The sequence below is a fragment of the Prinia subflava genome, chromosome 9 (genome assembly GCF_021018805.1).
Source record: "Prinia subflava isolate CZ2003 ecotype Zambia chromosome 9, Cam_Psub_1.2, whole genome shotgun sequence".
NCBI lineage: Eukaryota > Metazoa > Chordata > Aves > Passeriformes > Cisticolidae > Prinia > Prinia subflava.
Genome location: NC_086255.1, coordinates 1,225,001 through 1,230,000, shown reverse-complemented (window position 1 = coordinate 1,230,000; position 5,000 = coordinate 1,225,001). Strand labels below are relative to the sequence as shown.

The window sequence follows — 5,000 nt, the reverse complement described above, 5'->3', positions numbered from 1 at the left end:
TTGGGCAGAAGGGTTTTCAGGAGCCAACCCCACCAAAGGAACATGGGAGGATTGCAAACCTTCCTGCTGTGGTTCCACCACACGGGATCCCACCTTGGGAAAATCACGGTGTGGTTTCTGTTGGAAGGGACCTTAAAGACCCCCCAGTGTCACCCCTGCCATGGCAGGGACGCCTTCCACTGTCCCAGATGGCTCCAAGCCCTGTCCAACCTGGCCTTGGACAATGCCAGGGATCCAGGGGCAGCCACAGCTGCTCTGGGCACCCTGTGCCAGGGCCTGCCCACCCTCACAGTCAAAAATTTTCATCCTTCTCTCTACTTTGAATCTACTTCTCTTAATAATAAAAAAAAATCATTCCCCCTTGTCCTGTTGCTCCAGGCCATTTTCCAACGTCCCTCTCCAGCTCTCCTGGAGCCCCTTTAGGTTTTGGAAGCGCTCTGAGCTCCCCTTAGAGCCTTCTCCTCTCCAGGTGAGCACTCCCTGCTCTCAGCTCTCCACTTCACCGTGCTCCTCACACCCACAGAGCCCCTCAGGGATGTGCCCAAGGCCATCCCAAAGAGCCAGGCAGGGCCAGGACAGGAGGGGACAGGACAGGAGGGGACAGGAGGGGACAGGACAGGAGGGGACAGGAGGGGACAGGAGGGGACAGGCGCTCCTCATCCCTCTCCACACAGCCCGGGACTGGCACAGGGCCACGGGGCCTGGGGGAGCCCAGAGCTGCCCTGGACACTCCAATATTTGTAAAGTAACCAAGTCTAAACCCACAGCCTCTCCAGGGCAGCGTCACCAACCACGCCAGGAGGAGGCACAAGGCAGGGAGGGGGCGTTTTTAGCACCACCAAGCCTCTCCCGAGGGCGAGCACAGCGAGGGGGGACAGATCCGCGGCCTCCGATTTGGCACAAATTTTCTTTCTGACTGAAAAACCTGCCTGCAATAATAAAAACAGGAAGACATTCATTTGCTTCATTCCAGCTGCTGGTTCCAGCTATTAAATGAGTTCCAGTTTCATTTCAATAATGATCATCTTCCTGTAACTTCCCAATCATGCATTTGTCATAATGCAGTAATTTTCTAGCTACAAACAGATCCTCATAATGAGGCAGTTTTTCACATTAGCAGCATAACTACATAATAAGAACATCTGCAGTTCCTTTTCTGAGGGACAAGAGAGAGCTTCAATTAAGCCATGGGGATTGTTAAATAAGATATAGTATATTTTACTAACAGGGACACCCGCACCCTGCTTTAGCAGACTGCAAGGCTTCAACGTGCCTGAATGAACACAGGTTGTAATGTGTAAAAATTAAATAAAGTAAAATTAAATTGCTCAATACAGAGACATTCCTCTAGAGGGTGTTAGTGATTTCAGTGACAAAGTGCTATTTGCTGACAAGTAGTTTACACATTAACCAGCTGAATCCAAGGGGGAAAAATGCCAATAGCAATTATATCACCTTGAGGTTATTAAATGTCCTACTGATAAGTAACTAGGTGAACTTGACCAGGTGATAAAGACTGCTGTGAGCAAATGATTGTGCAGTGAAGAATGTCTCTTAGTCCTGCTGTTTCTCCAGATAGCTTTTCTTTCAAAAATGACTGTATAAAAAGTTGCATTAAAAATGTGTGGCCACTGAAGACAAAATTGATATTTAACTCCCCGCTGAATACTTCACCCCTATCAGAGCACCTTTATCATTTCACCTCAAAACATTATACAAAGTCTGCAAATGCCTGTTTTTTCTCCTTTTTTTAGGCTTTAAAATGATGCTAAGTTCACCACTTTATCATCAACTGTCTCTACCAAGTGCATTTCATCTATAAGAAATTCAGATGCTCGGGAAATTAAAATTTCAAAGATCTGCTGCAAAAAAAAAATCAATGGGTAAAGATCAATGCTCATAGAAATTTCATGAACTTTGAACTGATATGGGCATGATGATGAGAAGTGGTTGGAATTTCAGGTTGCTGATTGTTCCTCACCCAGATGAAAAGCAGCCTACGGGGCTGAGAGGAGGTATATGCATTGGAGATGGGTTTTCGCTTTAATATTTTGTCAGACAAAAAAATATTAATTTTTAGTCTATTTTGGTAACAAGCACAAATAAGGAAAAAATCAGCCTTTCCGATGTGACTTGTAATACCACCACTTCTTAAGAGCACCTAATGCTTTGCACATTAACACTGCAAAGAAATGAAATCGGTTCCCTTTGCAGCCGATTGCAGGTGCAAATTAATATTGTAAAATGAAGATCAATACATGGACAGGGCAAAATCAATAGTGGCTAAATTATTGCTGCATTTTCCTCCTCATTCAAGATGAGTTGTGTTTTCCTCTCAAAGTCAATACTTTGCAGCTTTTCTCATTAATTTCTCAATAAATTTGGCAATGAATTTCAATCACAGAACTCGGCAGGGTGAGCCAAGCATTGTGGAATGCATAGGAAATACAAAGGCATGGAGGGGTTGAACACATCATTCATCAGAAGGCACTCTTGCTTGTTGAAGCAGGACTAATATCCCTGGACTTACTAAGGACAACCTATTTACTGTAAAAAAAAAGAAAGAAAGAAAAAAATTTAAAGGCATTTAAGTTCTCCTCATTCCACAAAGAAACTAAAAATAGATTTTTCATTAAAAAACCAAAACGACGCCTTTGTCTTTATCTCCCCGATTTCTGGTAATTGCTTCACTTTCCCTCAGACGGCAGGAAGGGAAACAATGGCACTCACTCACTTGTTTCAATTACAGGCCTAAAATTCACAGGTCAGCTCATAATTACGCTCGATCCGATAATGATATAGAATTTTCCTTAAAATGCTCATGCTAACATGGGGAAAACTGCCTCCATGCTGTTTGTTTGTTTACATATTTGCTTATTTATTTATTTTCCTGGCTGGAAAGCAAAGCCCACCCCAAGTGTTGACACCCACAATGCTGGCTGGCTGTGGGAGGGAATGGAGGGATTGTCCTGCTCTTCAATAAATAGAACTGCTTTTTATTCTCTTAATTTTTTCTGGCCTTTTTTTTTTAGGTAACCCCAAAAAGGCATCAAGGAGAACCTGGCAGGGAATACTGGGATGCAGTGCTGCTCACAAAGGAGGGGACAAGGACATGTAGTCATTGAAGGAAGGGGAAGGGCTTCAAACTGAAAGGGATTTGGTTTGGATGGAATACTGGGACAAAATATTCCCTGTGAGGGTGGGCAGGCCCTGGCACAGGGTGCCCAGAGCAGCTGTGGCTGCCCCTGCAACCCTGGCAGTGCCCAAGGCCAGGCTGGACACTGGGGCTGGAGCAGCCTGGGACAGTGGGAGGTGTCCCTGCCATGGCAGGGGTGGGACTTCAAAGGTCCCTTCTGGCCCAAACCAGTCTGTGAAAGGAGTTAACAAAGAAATATTAAAACAGAGTTTTGAGGGCTCGTATGTGGCTTTGACATCTTTGAAGACCAATGTCAAATCACTCAGTTTAGGAATCATCCATCCCTCTCAGGGTCTGCTGTAGAGTACCTCAGAACATCCCCAGCAGAACAGACTTTGTACTCAAAAGTGGAGAGGGGAAAAAAAAAGAGGGAAAAAAAAAAAAAAACCATGGAAAACACTCCCTGGTCTGTTCCAGCCACCCACCAGACCAACCAGTCCCTCCCTCCTCCAAGGGGGAAGGATGGAGCACAGGATGAGGGGAGGGAGAAAACAAGGGTAAGGGACCAGAAAGCTATCAAAGAAATAACAAGCATCTTCCCCAAATGTGTAGCAAATTAAGGTTAAAATACACTCTGTGACTGTCCCCTGATTTTCAAGAGCCTGATGCCAGCACTTGTGGGGTCACAGCAGGGCTGGTGCACCCTCACTGCACGAGAGATGCCAGGAGGCTGCTGAGAAACATCTGATGGGAACACCATGGTGCTCTTCCACCTCCAGATAACCCTCAGGGATTCTCAGCCCAGCCCCTCCCGGCTGTCCCACCACAGGACCTGAGCTCTTGGCACACCTTTTGGTGGTGGCACTCAGTGACAAGTGAAGCACTAATACCTCGTGACCCTCGATTCCTCAAGGGCACCCGCATTTCCACTTTGACTGAGAACGATTGTGTTCCAGGCTCTGATGTTTGCCAAAAAAGTCATTACCATCATAATAGCTGCAGATTTACTTTAAATGAATGAATGAATGGATGAGATGGAGAAGGAGCAGGCGAGGGAGAGGGAGAGAGCAGGGGAGAATGAATGAAAAACGCTTTACATGACACACAGCCCTCTAAAAATGAGTGAAGCAGGAGGTACAGAGGGAACGTGACCTCATTCACCCTCTGCTCGTGTGTGCTCTCCTGTACCACATCCAGGGCCACTGGATGAGCACCTGGAGAGCAGGAGGACAGGTCTGGTCCCAGAGAGCCACAGGATGGTTGGATTTATGGGGGGGACAGCCTCACCTGGGACATGGACATGGACATGGACACGGACCCCAATGTTCTCTGTTGTACAGACATCACTCTGCTGCTGCTATGGGTATTTAAAGCCAGTGATATCGGATATATTTAAATATTTAAAGACTTAAAAAGTGAAGTCTGAAGTAAGGAATGGGAAGCACTTGGAGTAAAGCCACTTGGTGTGCTGGTCCATGGAGTTATTGTATCAGAGCACACATTCCAGTGTGAGAACAGTTTGCAGGGTCAAATACCCACAAATTTGCCATCATTTAAAGTTACAGAATGAGCAGATCATGAGAAATTAGAGATCACATCAGTAAAAAACAGTCCCAAGGAGAAGGACTTGGGGGTGTTGGTGGATGAGAAATTCTAGGTGACACAGCAATGTGCCCAGAAGGAATTTTTTATGGGGAGGGTGGGCAGGCCCTGGCACAGGGTGCCCAGAGCAGCTGGGGCTGCCCCTGGATCCCTGGCAGTGCCCAAGGCCAGGCTGGACACTGGGGCTGGAGCAGCCTGGGACAGTGGGAGGTGTCCCTGCCATGGCAAGGGTGGCACTGGATGGGATTTGGGGTCCCTCCAA

At 46.6% G+C, this 5,000-nt stretch overlaps 1 protein-coding gene across 9 annotated transcripts in view; it reads right to left on the bottom strand.

Annotated features, from left to right (window-relative positions):
* EBF3 (EBF transcription factor 3) overlaps window positions 1-5,000 on the bottom strand; it is a 132,787-nt gene that overhangs the window by 25,904 nt on the left and 101,883 nt on the right. The gene's annotated exons all lie outside the window — the stretch shown is intronic.